This window comes from Micromys minutus, assembly GCF_963924665.1.
Source record: "Micromys minutus genome assembly, chromosome: 5".
NCBI classification, from domain to species: domain Eukaryota; kingdom Metazoa; phylum Chordata; class Mammalia; order Rodentia; family Muridae; genus Micromys; species Micromys minutus.
In genome coordinates, this window is record NC_137974.1 from 31,201,500 (window position 1) to 31,221,222 (window position 19,723).

Below are 19,723 nucleotides of genomic sequence, written 5' to 3' on the forward strand. Positions count from 1 at the left end.
CCGATGGCTCATGCTTTAAGGTCAAAGATTGACAAATGGGACTTAATGAGATTGCAAAGTTTCTGTAAGGCTAAGGACACTGTCAAGAAAACAAAATGGCATCCAACAGAGTGGGAAAAGATCTTTACCAACTCCACATCAGATAGAGGCCTAATATCCAAGGTATACAAAGAACTCAAAAAGCTAGACACCAGAGAATCAACCCTATTAAAAAATGAGGTACAGAGCTAAACAAAACATTCTCAATTGAGGAATATCGAATGGCTGAGAAATGTCTAAGGAAGTGCTCAACATCCTTAGCCATCAGGGAAATGCAAATCAAAACAACCCTGAGATTCTACCTCACACCAGTCAGATTGGCCAAGATCCAAAACTCAAATGACAGCAGATGCTGGCGAGGTTGTGGAGAAAGAGGAATACTTCTCCACTGTTGGTGCGGTTGTAAACTGATACAACCACTCTGCAAATCAGTCTGGCGATTCCTCAGAAAATTGGACATAGTACTACCTGAAGACCCAGTTATTCTACTTCTGGGCATATAACTCAGAGAAGCTCCAAAGATGCATGCACCACAATGTTCATAGCAGCTCTATTTATAATAGCCAGAAGCTGGAAAGAACCCAGATGTCCTTCAGTAGATTAATGGATACAAAAATTGTGGTACATTTACACAATGGAGTACTACTCACCTATTGGCTCTCTTGCACCTACACCACCAGGGCGAGCCCTCCAGTACTGTCCCAGGTAGCTCACTTAATGCTGTAGTTGGTAAGGCAGATCCGCCTTTCCTTCTCTTATGCCATTTCACCTATTTCCTTGCCTGCAGGGTCAGCTCTAATGTGCTGCTTAGGTGAATGAAGTCCAGGGCCTGCTCTCCTCAAGTGCTGCAGCACAGCCTGCTTTCTTTAAATCCAGGAAAGGCACTGCCAACAATGGGCTGGGCCCTCTTCCGCTGAGCACTAATTGAAAAAATGCCTTACAGCCGAACCTCATGAAGGCATTTCCTCAATTGGGGCTCCTTCCTCTCTACTAGCTCCAGTTTGTGTCAGCTAGTGCAATTGAACCCTTGTGAACTTGATACACAGACATGACAACCCTTTCTTATCTCCAAATACCTTAAAAAGTCCCACAGTCTTTACAAATTAAAATGTTAGAGTATTAGTCTCTCTAAATAGCCAATATCTTCCAAAATTTAGTCTTTTAAAATCCAAACTCTTTCAATTGTGTGTTAAAATAATATAAAAGCTTTCTTACTCCAAGAGGAAAAAATTAGGGCACAGCCACAAAGCAAAATCAAATTCCAACCTTCCCAATGTCTGGGATCCACTCACCATCATCTGGACTCCTGCAAAAGGGGCTGGGTCACTTATCCAGCTTTAGGTGGCTTCATTCCACTGTTGCTGCTGTTCTTGGTTGACATGTCATGGGGCCAAACCTTGGCAGTTCTCCCTGACCCATTCATGCCTTCAAAACCAGTAACACCTGGATGACTCTTACATATTAAAAAGTCTGACTGACAACAGAAGGTACAACCTTGGTCACCTGACTTTCATGAAACACTTCCTTTAAGATGATGCTGGTCTCAATCATCACTAATTTCTTAGCTACAGCTAACCAACATCAATTGTCCCAGTAATGCAAGTTTCCTGTCGGTGATGCCTGTCTCTTGTTAATCTCACTTAACTCCAGCCCCAGCTGACTAGAATGGCAGAATCTTAATTCAAAATAGCAAACAGCCCTGGTAGAAACTTTAAACTTCCCTCTGAAACTTCCATCTTCTGCACTGCTCTCAACATTCTTTTTTTTTTTTCTCTCAACATTATTGTCCAAGCTTCTGAAGAAGATTCCACTGAGCTCTCCAAAGCCCCTCCACAGTAATCCACAAAACATGGCAAGGTTATACCCAACTATGCTGGTACCAACTTGTCTTAGGGCTTCTATTGCTGGGACAAACATCATGGCCAAAAAGCAAGTAGGGTAGGAAACAGTTTGTTCAGCTTACACTTCCACAGTGCTGTTCATCACTAAGGAAGTCAGGATAGGAACAGGGCAGGAACTTGGAGGCAGGAGCTGATACAGAGGCCACAGAGGAGTGCTGCTTATTGGCCTGTGCCCCTTAGCTTGCTCAGCCTCCTTTTCTATAGCCTCCATGCTGCACTCGGCCTTCCCATAGTGACCACTAATTGAGAAAATGTCTTGCAGCTGGATGGATCTCATGGAGGCACTTCTTCAGCTGAGGCTTCTTCCTCTCTGATGGCTCAAACTTGTGTCAGGTTGACTCAAAAACAGCCAGTACAGTCATACTGTCTCAAACTGGTCTGCTTAACATAGCATGCTGAGAGAAAAGGGGGTAGGTACTGGATTAACTTTAAGAAATACAGCTATCAACTATAGTCATTACTTGCCTTCAGAGATAAGGAAGAAAAACTTGAGTCAAACTTTGTTTCTAGTTTGACTAAATGATGGACTTTATCTCTGTTCCCCCAATAAGAAGGGAAAGAGGCCAAACAGAGGGAATGTGGTAAATTTCTCCAGTGTATTTGCTATTTGAGCAATGGAGAGGGAAAATAATTTCAAGTATATAGTGAGACTCTTTTAAAAATTTAATGATTCTTTTAAAAACAAGTAGTGGAAGTGTGTTCCTAATACTGGTTGATCATCATGTAGCTTATACATCATGTTTCCTTGTTCCTTGAATGAGCATTATGTAATCTTGTCTCTGTAAGGGTGCCTTTGGTAAACAGCATTAAGAAATACAGAGGAATTTTAAAAAAAATTAGGAATTGCATCCCTGTCTAATGTCAAGAGATAGACCTGATTTTTTAATATTTTGACTTTACATTGGCACAAAAGCAATATACATTCAACAGAAAATTAACTTTTGTGAAAGGTGGCAGAATTTCTTTTTAGAAGTTATTTCTTTTCTTTTTGGAAATTATAATTTAATTACATTTTTTCTCCCTTTTCTTTCCTCCTTGCAAACCCTCCCATAGAGTCCTCTCTTGTTTTCAGATTCATTGACGATTTTATCATTAATTATATACATACATGCATAAATACACACATGTATTCCTATATACAACATTTCTAAATATGTAAGTCCTTCTCAGTTTGTACTATTTCTTGAAACTCCTTTTATAATTTGAACTTTTTCCTGAGCTTGCAATTGGAAGTCTAATTTTTTTTTTAAATTGGATATTTTATGTTTTTACATTTCAAATGTTATCCCCTTTCCTGGTTTCCCCTCCAGAACCCTCTTTCCCAATCTCCCTCTTATGAGGGTGCTCCCCCTCCCACCCACCCACTCTACTCCTACCACACCACCCTGGTATTCCCCTACACTGGGGCATCAAACCTTCCCATTCTAATATAGATGAGCTTCTTCTATTGATGCCAGACAATGCCATCCTCTGCTACAAATGCGGCTGGAGCCATGGGTCCTTCCATGTGTACTCTTCTGGTGGTTTAGTCCCTGGGAGATCTGGGGGTTCTCGTTGATTGATATTGTTGTTCTTCCTTTGGGGCTGCAAACCCCTTCACTTTCTTTAGTCTTTTCTCTAACTACTCCTTTGGGGGCCCCATGCTTAGTTCAATGGTTGGCTGCGAGCATCTGCCTCTGTATTTGGCAGGCTCTGGTAGAGCCTCTCAGGAGACAGCTATAACAGGCTCCTGTAAGCAAGCACTTCTTGGCATCAGCAATAGTGCCTAGGTTTGGTAACTGTATATGAGCTGGATCCCCCAGTTAGGACAGTCTCTTGATGGCCTTTCCTTCAGTCTCTGCTCCACAGTTTGTCTCTGTATATCCTTTAGATAGGAGCCCTTCTGGGTTAGGAATTGGGAGATGAGTTGGTGGTCCCCATCCCCCAACCAGGGGCCTTGCCTTACTTACCTCTGGATATGGTCTCTTCAGGTTCTTCCTTCCCTTTGTTTGGCATTACAGCTAATCTCATCTCTGTTGGGTCTTGGGATCTTCTTGCTTTCCTGGCATCTGGGACTTGCTGGTAGCTATCCCCAGTCCCCCATTCCCCTATTGCTACACACCTCTGTTCAAATTCCTGTCCCTCCCATACCTGATCCTGTCCCCCCCTTTCCCTCCTCCCCCTCGTTTCTCCTAAGCCCCTTCTACTATTTACCTCCTGTGAGTATTTTGTTCTGCCTCCTGAGGACTAAAGCATCCACATTTTAGTCTGACAGGAAAGTCTTTTGCAGACTTTTGCAGAAGTTCTGCTTTCTTCATTTTAGTACTGTTACTATTTTTTTCCCCATTTCTTGACCACAAACAGGAAAAAATAAGGATACTTTTAGATTTATGTGTTGTTTATAATAATTAGATTTATTTTGTTATCACAGGATGTACATAAACATGTTGTATTTCCTAACATAGATCATATTAATATCCCCCTTTTCCCCTTTTTGAACCAAGGACTAAGAAAATGGTGACCAGACAATTTAGTCTAGAAAATTGTAATTGCCAACTCTGAATTTAGTGGGAGTAAAGAAATTCCTTAGAGAAAAATGGGAATTTAGGTTCAAGATAGTAGTTTCCATGTGCAAGTAAGCTTTGAATTCTCCTAAAGAGAAAAATGAATATTAGAAAAAAATCTGCAAAAAAAGATTTAGGATAGGTTTATTTTTAAGGAAATGATTTAAAATAATTTACATGTAATAACTTAGACAGTTTCGTATGACTAAAAATAATGAACTTCTTTTTTTGCAGACCTTAAAGTTTCTCATCAACACTTTAAAGGAGTTAAATGAGCTGACAGATTTAATTACTCAGAGTAGTCTGTCTCATTTTTTATTTCACTTTGACATAAGACTTGGCACAAATCTGTTACAAGCAGTGCTCATTTATTGCTGCACTTCTAAGTTATAAATCTGGCGTATAGCTATGGAAAATGCAGTATAGTATCGAAGACATGTCCAGTTATCTGGGCAATTTGTTTTATGAGTTTATGCCAAATTAAGTAGAAAGCATTTCGAGAATTCATTCTTTCTCTGTTGGCTCCAAGTTAGAAAAAGACCTTTTTGAGCAAGGGGAGTTCTTAGTTCTGGCTCTTTAGTCTGTTTCCTGAATAGGATATGATTAAAACTTGTTCTGAAAGTCTGATTGATGGTGTCCATTTCTTTTTTTCAATGCAACAAATACATTCAGAATGCTGACATCTATGAAAGGTAGAAACATTGATGCTGTATCACATTCCCTTTAGTAATTCTTATTATTGGGGGAAATGATTTGGTCAAGAGACAGGCAAAGCTAGTTTTCTCAGGAAGTAGTTTTTGAAATTTATACAACTTTATGTGTAGAATACTTTAAACTTTTAGAATGTCTTAACCAAAGTAGATACAATATGTTAAGGCGAAGTATAAGCAGTTTTGTTGCTGCTGCTAAGTGTAATGTGGAGAGAGAAAGCTTTGTCATGATTGGGTATAAGAGGGAAATGCTACTGATTCCTTCTGTAGTTCTCTATTTTGGGAAGGGAGATTGCTTAGAGAGGTGGAAGAGGAGAGAGAGAAATGAGGCAGGGTCTGTTTAGCTAAGCTGGATTCAAATTGACTATACAGTTAAGGATGATCTTGAACTTCATATTCTCCTGCCTCTGCCTCATAATTGCTGGAATTATAGGCACACCACACAGCTGGCCTATATTATATATACTGTTATAATGTTACACTTATTTTGAAGTTGGCCCTGATTTATTTTATCAGCTCTTTCATGTATTTTGGAGGTTAGGGTTTATACTTTTTTGTGTGTGTTGGTTTGCTTTTTTTTTTTTTTTTTTTTTTTTTTTGTTCCCTTGGTGTTATAGAGTCATGACTCTGTATCAAACACTTTTTTGGAGGTTATTTTTGAGATTATGTAGTAGTAATATAATTTCTCCATTTCCTTAGTACACCCTTAGTTCAGGATTATGATAGTTTTATAAAGTGGTTGTAGATTTTTCTCTAAGATCCATGACTTAGCCTTGGGTAGTTTGCTAGGTTATAGTTCCAGGCATGATTTCCTTCTGGTTGAATTCGTCTTAAGTCTAGTTAGAGTTGCTTAGGACTATTGGTTCCTTCCTTACTGTTGGTTCCTTTCTCAGCTTACATGGTGTTTTGTGATAAGATGATTAAGTTCAGCTCAGGGGTTCCTGTGCCCTTTGTGTAAAATTTAGTGTCTCCAGTAATAGGAACTTACTTTCTGCCTCTTAGGGCAGGGCAAGCAAGGGCAATAGCAATAACCTGTATGTTTTCTGAGTCTCTGATAGAATCTTGACTGACAATTCAAGGTCTCAAATCTGGTGGTAGTCTTTGGCTCTTGGAAGGTTGTTGGCTCAGATAAGGAAATTTCATTGAAAAGAAACACACACACACACACACACACACACACACACACTCTCACCATCCTCTTGAATACTTTCTTAGGTACATAGTTAACCGTGATTCTTTAGGATTTTGTCAGTATTCTCACCTCTCCGTTTTCTGTATTTATCTCCTTCACCCTCTAATTAGAATATCTTTTCCCCCTCATTTTCTGGATCAGGTAATGTATATACATTGTGGTTCTCCTTTTTATAGCTTTCCAGCTCCCCACCCTGACAATGCCCCCTTTCTATTTTCCTGGTTTCAGTTATTGCAGGATATGTTCTAGGTCCAGCTTTGAATTTTTTTGGGGGAGTTATGAGTTCTTTGTATATATCAAATATTAATCTTTTATCAGATATTTACCTTGCAGATTCTTTCCCATTCTCTGAGGATCCTCTTGGTTGATTGTTTCTTTAGCTGTACAAAAGCTTTTTAGTTTTATGAAGTTCCACTTGTTAGTTGTTAGCCTTAATATTTGGGCAAATGAAGTCCTATTCAGAAAATCCTTTCCTACACATATATGGGGTACTACCTATATTTTTTCTAGTAGTTTCAGTGTTTTAGGTTTTATATTTAGGTCTGTTGATCTATTGGAGTAGTTTTTATGCCAGGTAAATGTTGTAGTTATATTTCTATTGCTGTGAGGAGACATCATGACTTGACCAACTTAGAATTGGGGTGCTTAAAGTTTCAGAGGATTAGTCCATGGCCATACTGGCAGGGAGTATGGTGGCAGCCTGTCAGGCAGGTAGCTGGAGAAGTAGCTGAGCTCAAATCTCACCTAAGTGAAGTACTTCTTCCAACAAGTCCAGAGGTACTAATATTTTCCAAACAATTTTATATGTGTCATAAGCTTTCTAATATATGAGTCTGTGTGGGCTTGTAGGTATATTATAATGCAAAACGCACTTAGTCTAACTTTAAAAGTACTCAGTCTAGCATCTCCAACATCTGAAGTTTCCAAAAACAATTTAGGTTTTATCTTCACAGCTTCACGAAATAGCCTCTTTTGGTCTTCACAGACACATATCTGGCCTCTGGCTTTTTTTGACCTGCAAAGGAAGATTCTACAACACCTCTATTCCTGTATTCTTCATGACTCTAAAGCTAGAACCACATGGCCAATGTTGCCATATTTTACTGCTTGATTGGGATAGAAACAGGCTCCATCCTTTAATTACATTTACATAAGATTTCCTTTGTGCTTGCTCTTCCCTAGGGCCTTTCACAAACTAGAATTAGATGGGTGGAATCTCACCCAAGGGCACCATTCCCATTGATCCATTTATCTTAAAGTACAACCAAGGCTCCAATGTTACATTTCCTAGTGTTTTTATTCTCCTCAAACTGTGTGTGTGTGTGTGTGTGTGTGTGTGTATGTATATATAATTGAACAACTATTTTATAAAACAGATAAACGTACAGATTTTAAGTATTTTTGCATAAAAGTATATGAATTTATTTTTGTCAGTACTTGATTTTTTTTTAAAGGTTTGATAATATGCATTAAAATCTTACTAGTTACAATGAGCATAAAGTACATGTAAAACAAGATGTAACCTGGATATAGTCAAAGTTTTCTTGGTGTGTAAAGATTAAGCATAATGGTTTTTCATTTTCTTTCTTTTTTTTTTTTTTTTTTTTTTTGGCCTTTGTTTTTTCTTGAACTTTATATAGTCTGTGAGTTGTTCCTGGGGTGTTCAGTGCTTTCTGGGGTTAGTATCCAATTATCAGTGACTGCATCAGTGTCTGTTCTTTTGTGACTGGGTTATCTCACTCAGGATGATATTCTCTAGATGCATCCATTATCTTAGGAATTTCATAAAGTCATTGTTTCTGATAGCTGAGTAGTACTCCATTGTGTAAATATACCACCATTTTTGTATGCATTCATCTACTGAAGGACATTTGGGTTCTTTCCAGCTTCTGGCTATTATAAATAAGGCTGCTTTGAACATTGTGGTGCATGTGTCTTTGTTGTATGTTGGAGCTTCTCTGGGGTATATACCCAGAAGTGGAATAACTGGGTCTTCAGGTAGTATTATGTCCAAATTTCTGAGGAATCGCCAGACTGATTTCCAGAGCGGTTGTACCAGTTTACAACCTCACCAACAGTGGAGAAGTGTTCCTCTTTCTCTGAATCCTTGCCAGCATCTGCTGTCATCTGAATTTTTGATCTTAGCCATTCTGTTGGTGTGAGGTAGAATCTCAGGGTTGTTTTGATTTGCATTTTTCTGATGGCTAATGATGTCGAGCACTTCCTTAGATGCTCCTCAGCCATTCGATATTCCTCTCTGGGTGGGGCATATCATTTCAAACCACCCATTCTACTTTGTGGTACTCATAGACTTGTAACCATAATGTAATGCAAAACTGTATTTGTTCCAATCTCAAAAGTCCTTATAGTCAATAACACACTCAACGCTATTTAAAAATCTCATGGTCAAAGTCGTTTCTGATATTCATACAATCTCTTAACTGTAATCCCTTATAAAATTAGAATTAAAAACAGATCACATACTTTCAACATATTATGATACAGGATACACATCATCATTTAGGAAAAATGTAGGAAGGGAGCATAATAATATAATACTGGACCAAAGTAAGACCGAAAATCAGCTGGACGAACTCCAAACTCTGCACCTCCATGTCTGATGTCAGAAGTCTCTTCAGACTACGATCTCCTTTCAGCTTTCTTGACTACAACACACTTTTCTCTCTTGGGCTGGTTCCACTTCTTGTTAGCAGCTTTCCTGACAGGTCCCCCATGGCTATGACATCCCTAGTTAGGCAATGCAGGTTTCACCTTCACAGCTTCATGCAATGACTTTTGTGAAGGAACACTCCTGCCACATGCCTACATTCAGACTTTCCTTAGTTGTGGAGGAAAATTCCATAACCCTTGACCACTGTATGTCTGATAAGATCAAGCTACATCCAATATGGTGAACAGTCTCCTTCTGCTGCCTCTAGATTAAGATGTAGAACTCTCAGTTCCCTCCGCTCCATATCTGCCTGTGTGTTGCTATGATTCTTAACTCATAATTCATAGAGTATTCTTGACTCTAAAGTCAGTACCGCATGGCCAGAGCTTCCGAGTTACGCAGCTTTCTGGGCATGTAACATGGCCCCCTTGTTCAGTTATGCTTCACCTTCACTGCCTAAGCCTGGCTGCCCTATAGACCAGTTTGACCTTGAATTTAGATTTTTCCTGAGTGCTAGGATTAAGGTTGTCTACCACCATGCCTGAACCTACACTGTTTTTGAATTTATTTTTGCAAACTGGAAGTTTAACTTGGTGGAATCTTGCCTTGAGGGTTACAGTTTGAGAGGTTTTAGTGGTAAGAATTGACGTGGTAAGAATCATGGCAGCTTACAGGCATACATGATGCTAGAGAAGGAGCTGAGAGTTCTACATCTTGATCTAGAGGTAGCAGGAGGAGACTGTATGTATCTTGATGGTATCCTACATTAAAGCCTGCCTCCACAGTGATATACTTTCTCTAAAAGGGACACACAGCAACAAGTCCAGTAATAGTGCTATTCCCTATGGACCAACCATTCAAAACACATACATCAAACATTCAAAACACCCACACAATGGGGGGGGGGCATTCCTATGTTACTATTCAAACCACCACAGCAAACCAGGGTTTTTGTTTGTTTTTGTTTTGGTTCTATGTGAATGTTAGCATTGTGTTTTCTATTTCTGTGAGGAATGATACAAGGTTTTCATTTAGATTGTATTGAATTTAATCTGCCATGATTCTTACCATGACAATAATGGACTAAATTTCTCAAAATGTAAGCTAGCACCAGTTTCCTTTGTAAGAGTTGTTATGGTCATGGTATTTTTCACAAAAGAAACCCTAAGATAGAAGTTGGTACCAGGGATGGGTAATGCTGTGATAGGTCTGACCTTGTTTTGTTCAGAGGAATGTGGATTTTGGGACTCTGGACTAGGAAAGTAGTTGGACAATTTAAGCTCAGCTTAATGGGACATATTGCATTCAATATGTATTCTGAAAATAGCGTTTGGTAATTTTTATACTGTTACTTCTATCACTTCATGAGCATGGAATGGCTTTCTATTTTCTAACATCATGAATATATAATCAACAAATTATATTTTCTGATTCTTTGTACTTCCCGCTTGCTTCTACTTTATTAATTTCTGCTTTTATTTGTAATATTTGTGGCTATCAAATGGATTTGTATGACTTGTTTTATTTTTCCAAATATTTGAGTTACATCATTATCTGTATTCTTCTTAAATTTTTTATTTTTCTAAATGTAGGGACTATAACTTTTTCTTTGAATACTGCCTTAAGTGTATACCTGATGTATTGTTGTGTTTTTATTTTTATTTAGCTCTAGGAATCTTTGTCTTGATTTATGCTTTCATCCATATATCATTCAATAATTAGTTCTCCAATCTCTGTGAATTTGTGTTTCAATTAGAGATTTATTTGCTGTCAATTTTAAGTTGTATTTCATTGAGATAAGGTTTAACTTTTTTGAATTTCTATAGATTTGTTTTGTATTCCCAGCTTTCTTGTGCTACTGTGTAGAATATGTATTCTTTTGTGTTTCAGTTGAATATTTAGTAGATCTTTTCATTTGATACATGATATCAATTAATTCTGATGTATCTCTGTTTGTCCAGATAACTTGTCTATTGGAGAAAGTGGGCTTATTGAAATCACCAATTATTAATAGATTGTGTTAATCTGTGTCTTTAGTTCTATTTTTAAATATAAATTTGAGTGTTTCAGAATTTGATATATACATGTTTAACACAGTAATATCTTGGGTAACTGCTGCCTTGATTAGGATGAAATATTCTTATCTTTTTGGTTACTTTTAGTTTGAAGCTTGTTACATATTAGGATGGAGGCTTGTGCTTGCTCTTTGCTCCCGTTTGATTGGAGTACTTTTACTTCTGTCCATTCTATTACTCTAAGGCAGTTTCCATCTTGAAAAGTAAGACATTTCTTCCAGAGAACATTTCTTGATCTATTCAGTCAGTATGTTAATTGTGGTTATCATGTTTTTTTTTTTTTGTTTTTTGTTTTTGTTCTTAGAGGTAATTTGTGTTTTAATAATTATGGTTTGATATTTCTTTCCATAGAGTCTTTCTGCTGTGACCATTTCTCTCTTTAGTGTGAAGGATTATCTTCTGTGTACTTTTTAGATTTTGTTTGTTGGATATTAAAATTTTAAGCCTTCTTATACTGTACAATACGTTTCTTTTTTTCTGTTATAATGGGTGGTTTTTCTCGGTATATTAGACTAGGCTGGCTGTCATAGTCTTTTAGGATCTGGAAAGCATTGCTCCAGGATTATAAGGATTCCAGGTTTCCATGGAGAATCATCTGTTATTGTGATGGGATTTTTTTTTCTTTATATGTGACTTGTAATTATTCTCTCATAGTTTTCAATACTCATTCTTTCTTACATATATTTAGTGTTTTAGCTATGATATACTGTGGGAGTTTTCTTTCTGGTCTTGTCTATTTGGTGTTCTGTGAGCTTCTTGTATTTATATGAATATGTGTTTTCTTCATTTGGGGAAGTTTTCTTCTATGATCTTGTTGAACATCTGACCTATGCCTTTGACTTCATATTGTTCTCCCTCATCTATACCTATAAATTGAAGGTTATGTCTTTTTATGATGTCTAACATTATTTTGTGCTTATTCCCTATGTGGTTAACTGTTTTTATATTTATTATTTGGTCTAACTGTTGAATCTTTGTATCTTTTACTTCATTTGTAGACCTTCTGGGGCTTCTGAATGTATGTTTTATTTATTGAGATTTTTCTTATTCTGGGTATTTCCTTTTGTTTATAGGGGTTGGCAGTTGCTTGTGACTCTGTTGGCACAAGCTCAGTACTCATCTGGTATTGCCACTGATCTCTGGAAAGGTCTGTTTTGCCTGATAGGTCGTTCATACTTATAAGGACCATAGTGGAGTCTTCAGCTTTTAGTGTTGTTTTCTGTCTTGCATGGTCTATGATGTATCCTGTATTTCTCATCATCCTCTCATCTTACAGGAAGTCTATATACTTTCTGATTTGTGAACAGATTCTTATTTTTATATATGATTATATGTTCATTCCAGTAAAGTAAAATTTCCTGTCATATGTGGAGATTCACATTGCTTATGCTGACAGACTGAGTTAAATCCACATTCCTGTTGGGCTTTAGGTAGTATGGCTTACTTGGGATTTTCACTAAGTCTCCTCATCTTAAAAATTCACCAATTTTCTCTAGACTGTTGATATTTACAGTCATGAATATCTGAAGCAGTATTAAAAGTAGGGAACTAAAATAGAGTAAAATTATTACTATCAAGAAATTGAAATAAAAACATTAAAAATTATTCTAGTTCCTTTAGTGTACAAAGTATTAAATCTTATATTTTCATATTGGTCCTTATTCTTTATTTTCCCTTATTGCCCTCTCATGTCTCCTGCTCCCCCCAACATGTTTTTTCTTTTTTCCATATATTACCCATCTTTTTCTATGACACTGGTAATTGAACTTATGACCTTCTATATTTTTCATAAGTGTTATACCATTGAACTATGTTTCTCACACCTATTTTATAACTTTTAATCATCCAATTTAGAAATCTCAAGGACACATGTTGAAATTGTTAAACACTCGATGTTTTTCTCATTTGTATATGATTATTAGCACTTAAAGAGAACTGTTAAAGGGGACAAAATAGACGGGAAGAAACAGTCATCAAAAGTTAGTGAACTTAACACTTCAGATAATTAATTATAAACACGCAGATTTATGGTCAAAGTCATAAATGGCAAATTTGAGTTGCATGCATAGATTTTGAAAGTGGTCTTTCTATTAGAAATATATAATTATTTGATAGAACTAATTTATCTTTATCAGTGAGTGTTTGTTCCTTCAAATTCACATGTTGGAGAGAACCAACCTTTGCAAGTTGTCCTTGGCCTTCACATGCATGCTGTTAATGTGCACACAGGCATGCGCGCGTGCACGCGAGTACACACACACACACACACACACACACACACACACACACACAGGGAGAAAGAATAAATAATAATTTCTTTATTAAATGCTCTCTGTTTTTACATTTGAAATGTTATATTCCTCGCCTACCCTGCTCCCATTGCCCCTCCCCCTCTACTTGTCTTCACAAAGGCTCACTAGCTCCCCATCACCCTCTCCACCCCAGTGCCTTGGCATTCCCCTACATTGGGAAAACATGCCCACCTACACCCTGGACCAAAGGTCTCATCTCACGTTGATGCCAGACACTGATATTCTCAGCTCTATATGCGACTGGAGCCATGGGCCACTCAAGCATACTCCATGGTTGGTGATTTAATCCATGGGAGCTGTGGAGGATTTGGTTGGTTGACATGTTGTTCTTCCCAGGAGGCCACAACCTCCTTCAGCTCCTTCATCCCCCGACTCCTAACCCCAGCATACTCACCAGGGTCCCCTTACTCAGTCTGATGGTTAGCTGCAAGTTCAGATGCATGATTCTGGCAGAACCCCTGAGGAGGCACCCTTACCTGGTTCCTGCCAGCAAGCACCTCCCAGCATTAGCTAAAGTGCTTGGGCCCACTGGATCTCCAGATGAGGCAGCCCCTGGAAGGTCTCCTCTTGAATCCCTGCTCTTCCACTTGATTCCATACCTCCTCCCATAAATGTTTTGTTCTCCCTTCTAAGAAAGACTGAGGCTTCAACATTTTGGCCTTCCTTCTTTGTGGCCTTCATAAGGTCTGTGAATTGTTTCTTAAGTATCCAGAGCTTTCTGTGGCTAGTATCCAATTATCAGTGACTATATACCATGTGTGTTCTTTTGTGACTGGGTTACATCACTCAGGATGATATTCTCTAGTTCAATCCATTTGCCTAGGAATTTCATAAAGTCATTGTTACTAATACCTGAGTAGTACTCCATTGTGTAAATGTACCATGATTTCTGTATCCATTCCTCTGTTGAAGGACATCTGGGTTCTTTGCAGCTTCTGGCTATTATAAGGCTGCTATAAACATGGTTGATCATGTGTCCTTATTATATGTTGGAGCATCTTTGGGGTATATGCCCAGGAGTGGAATATCTGGGTCTTCAGGTAGTACTAAGTCCAATTTTCTGAAGAACCGCCAGACTGATTTCCAGAGTGGTTGTACCAGCTTACAACCCTACCAACAATGGAGGAGAGTTCCTTTCTCCACATCCTTGCCAGCATCTGCTGTCATCTGAGATTTTTATCTTAGCCATTCTGACTGGTGTGAGGTGGAATCTCAGGGTTGTTTTGATTTGCATTTCCCTGATGATTAGGGATGTTGAGCACTTCCTTAGATGCTTCTCAGCCATTCCATATTCCTCAATTGAGAACTTTGTTTAGCACTGTACCCCATTTTTTAATGGGATTGTTTGATTCTCTGGGGTCTAACTTCTTGAGTTCTCTGTGTATATATTGGATAGTAGTCCTCTATCAGATGTGGAATTTGTAAAGATCTTTTCCCAATCTGTTGGTTGCCCTTTTGTTTTCTTGACATGTCCTTAGCCTTACAGAAACTTTGCAATCTCATTAAGTCCCATTTATCGATTCTTGATCTTAGAGCAGGAGCCATTGGTGTTCTGTTCAGAAAATTTTCCCTGTGCCTATGTGTTCTAAGCTCTTCCCTACTTCCTTTTATTTTCAGTGTACATGGTTTTATGTGGAGTTCTCTGATCCACTTGGACTTGAGCTTTGTACAAGGAGATAAGAAAGAAAGGGTCAATTTGCATTCTTCTGCATGATGCCCACCAGTTGAATCAACACCATTTGTTAAAGAAGCTGCCCTTTGTTCATTGAATGTTTTAGTTCTTTGTCAAAGATCAAGTGATCATAGGTGTGAGGGTTCTTTTTCTGAGTCTTCAATTTTGTTCCATTGATATACCTGCCTATGTCTGTACTAATACCATGTGGTTTTTAATCATAATTTCTTTGTAATAAAGCTTGAGGTCAGGGATAGTGGTTCCCACAGAAGTTTATCTGTTGTTGAGAATAGATTTCACTATTCTAGGTTTTTTGTTATTCCAGATGAATTTGCTAGTTGCTCTTTCCAACTCTATGAAGAATTGAATTGGACTGTTGATAGAGATTGCATTGAGTCTGTAGATTGCTTTTGATAATATGGACATTTTTACAATATTGATACTTCCAATCCATGAGCATGGGAAATCTTTCCATCTTCTTAGATCTTCAGTTTCCTTCTTCAGCGATTTGAAGTTCTTGTCATACAGATCTTTTGCTTGCTTAGTTAGAGTCACACCAATGTATTTCATATTGTTTGTGACTATTGTGAAGGGTATCTTTTCCCTAATTTCTTTCTCAGCATGTTTATCTTTTGCGTAGAGGAAGGCTACGGATTTGTTTAATTTTATACCCAGCCACTTTGCTGAAGTTGTTTATCAGCTGTAGGAGCTTTCTGATAGAATTTTTGGAGTCAGTTTTGTATACTATTATATCATCTGCAAATAGTGATATTTTGACTTCTTCCTTTCTGATTGTATTCCTTTGACTTCCTTTTGTTGTTTAATTGCTCTGTCCAAGACTTCCAGTACTATATTGAATAGGTAGGGAGAGAGTGAGGAGCCTTGTCTAGTCCCTGATTTTAGTGGAATTGCTTCAAGTTTCTCACCATTTAGTTTGATGTTTGCTAATGGTGTGCTGTATATTGCTTTTATTATGTTTAGGTATGGGCTTTGAATCCCTGATCTTTTAACATGAATGGGTGTTGAATTTTGTCAAATACTTTCTTAGCACGTAGTGAGATGATCATGTGTTTTTTTATTTGAGTTTGTTTATATAGTTGATTATGTTTATAGATTTCCATATCATCCCTGCATTCCTGGGATGAAGCCTACTTGATCATGGTGAATGATTGTTTTGATGTGTTCTTGGATTTGGTTTGCAAGAATTTTATTGAGTATTTTTGAATCAATGTTCATGAGGCAAATTGGTCTCAAGTCCTCTTTCTTTGTAGGGTCTTTGTCTAGTTTAGGTATGAGTATACTTGTGGCTTCAAAGAATGAGTTGGGTAGTCCCTCTTTCTCTATTTTGTGGAATAATTTGGAGAGTTATTGGCATTTTGTCTTCTATGAAAGTCTGATAATATTCTGCACTGCACCCATGTGGTCCTGGGGTTTTTTTGTTTGGGAGGCTTTTGATGACTGCTTCTATTTCTTTAGATGTTATTGGACTATTTAGATGGTTTATCTGATTATGATTTAACTTTGGTATCTGGTATGTGTCTAGAAATTTGTCCATTTTCTTTAGATGTTTTAGTTTTGTTGAGTAGGCTTTTCTAGTAGGATCTGATGATTTCTTCAATTTCCTCAGTTTCGGTTGTTATGTCTCCCCTTTTGTTTCTGATTTTGTTTATTTGGATACTCTCTCTGTGCCCTTTGGTTAGTCTGGCTAAGGGTTTATTGATCTTGTTCATTTTCTCAAAGAACCAGCTCTTGGTTTTGTTGATACTGTTGGGATTCTGTAAACCCCACCCCTCAATTACCTGTCAGTAGCTAGGTATGCTCCGCCCCAGTGACCTGACACTATAAAAGGGGCTGCTTGCCCCCTCCTCGATCTTTTGGCCTCTCTTGCTTCTTGGATCTCTTGTTCTCCCAACCCTACCCCTCTTGTTCTCCTTCCCTTCACCCTCTTTCTCCACGTGCTCATGGCCGGCCTCTACTCCTCTATTCCCCCCCCCCCCCCTTTCTGCCTCTACTATCCTCTTAACTCTCCCATGACCTGAATAAACTCTATTCTGTACTATACCGTTGTGTGACTGGTCCCTCAGGGGGAAGGGATTCCCAACATGGGCCCCTCAGAGGCATCTCCCTTGCCCCCAGGCCTCACTGCATCTGCATGGGCCGTATGCCCCCTACTCTCTTCATCCTTCCCCTAACATTGGTGCCAAAACCCGGGACATCATCATTTCACAACATTGGTGCCCCGTGATTTTTCCTTTCAGTGACTTTTCTTTTCATTGGTGCCCTGTCATCTTTTCCTTATATTGGTGCCTCGTGTGAGGAGATTAGATTTCCTTTCATTCTGCGATTTTTAACAACATTCGATTGGTACCGGCACGACTCCATAAAATGTACATTCGAATCCTGATGCTCACTAGCCTAAGACCTAGTAAGCTCTATCCCCACATTGGTCAGAGTAAGCATCCATCCACAAGGTCCCAGGGAAGTGTTTCTGAGCTACCCCTGAGGACAGGTGCTTTTACTGACCCTCATTCTAGGACTTTTGCCCTTGGGACCCCCTCCTCCTTTTACTAGGCCAGGCCTGGATCTCATTCTGGAGCACTGCCACCGAGGAGCACTGCCTCAGATTTAGCCCCATTGCTGACTCTCAACCATGGGTCACCTCCGTGGAGCACAGCCTCCGAGTTTAGCGCCCCCATGGCAGCTATACCTACCCTCACCCATGGGCTTGTCTTTGCTGCCTTTGTCCCTGTTTCCTGGGATGCTTTGGTTTAATTTACAGTAAACAAGTCAATAAACTGCACTCCCTTGCTATCTGTTCTGTGTGAATAGCGGGTCTGGCCCTGCCCCTAGCCTCCACTTGGGATTCTGTTTGCTAGACCTAGCTGTTCCCATCCCACATGCGCTTTCTCTGTCCTGGTCTCTGTCTCAGACTCTTTCTGTCCGCTGGGAGCCGTGGGCAGGCATCTGGTCCCACAGAAGGTTCAGCCTTGGTTGTTTGGGCCCGAAGCAGGAATCCGGAGCTAACCACCTGGAGCTAGTAGATCCTGCCAGTAGGCGGGCTTCCTGGAAACAGCAGCAGCCAGTGACACCATTCCCGCTGGAGCTTCAGGGCAGGCTGAGGTCCCATGGGCCGAGTGCCCCTGGGTCCGTAGGATCCCTGGGGGGCAGTGAGCAGGAGGGTGGCGACTGGGTTTCTGCAGGGACCCTGGCCCTGCTCTCAGTCTCTAGAGAAACCATGAAAGCAGGCCTCCTGGTAAGCAGCGGCCTAGCCGATCACACATGTGGTCCCCCCAAACATGGCGGCAGCACAGGTACTCCCCAGCCCACTGAAGGGCGGGTAGCGTGCCCCCTGACCAGAATGACTTGTCCAGGACTTCTGCCTGCCTTAGCCTTGCCCTGCCGCCACAGAACCACACCTCCTCCCTGTATGTGAGTGCCTTCAGTGCATCAACTGCATTCTCTCACCTGTGTGCAATAGTGCCTGTCTCAGACAACATGTTTTATTTCCCTTTATTATTTTCAATCTTACTCTGCCTGCTAGATTAAAGTTTTATTTATTTTGAGCCAGATTTCTTACTACATTGACAGCGAAGGTAACTGCAGTTTAACAACTAAAAGAAACAAATTTCTATTTTCCAACAAGTAGTTCAGATATGACTGGTTACTTTCTTATGTAAACTCAGGTTCCATTAATGCTTCATGTTTCCTTTTGCTACTTCCTTTTCCACTACATATAATTCTTGCTCCTTCTGCTCCATAAAGGCTCATCTTAAAAATGTTTATGTTGTTAACTCATGTTGTTATTTCTTTCATAAACTTATAAGCTACAGGAAACCCAATCAGATCTATTTCCAATGGACCAAATAAGACTCCACCCAGATAAATACATCTGCCTAAAGCTCACTACCTATTCTAAATGGTGGGATTTCTCTAGATTTCAAAGGTGGGTTTCAAATGTACATCTAAGAATTTTTCTTTCTTTTCATGATTATAGCTCTCACAGTGTAGGCCACTGAGATAGTTAAGCCAAACGACACAGGGTTTCACCTTTCCTGATACCAGATCATGGCTAAGATTCCCGCACAAACATCGGCAAATTGGTAGAGATTATCACTCCAGTTGGCAGAGAGAATCCCCGATTTCCCAAACAAGGCCTGGCCAGCCTTTGCGGGCAAAGAGGGTTAATTCTCTATAGCCACAGTTTTGAGACAGACATTGACCATTGAGAAGGTCCTGTCGGGAGTGCCCTTCACTTTATCCCTTTCCCCAGGGCTCTAGCAGCCGGTTCACTCAGCCGAAGACCAGGCCTGGCAAGGGCACTCTCAGCCAGATCCAGGATCTGGCGAAGCCACCAGGAGTCCGAGTGACGACTTGCGACCCCTGCGCATAGGCAAAACTTTCCTACCGAGTTTTATCCACTGGGACGCTGGTTTGAGATAGCTTGGTAGCCCCTCCCTGTACCTTACCAATGGACAACTCAATGTCTCAAAACATGTCACCAGACTCCCCACTGGGATGTCTCCTGGAAAATTTCAAATCTCTAACACTAACACCTCAGCTAAAGACATCTAAATTGATACACCTCTGCAACAGTGTTTGGACTCAGTA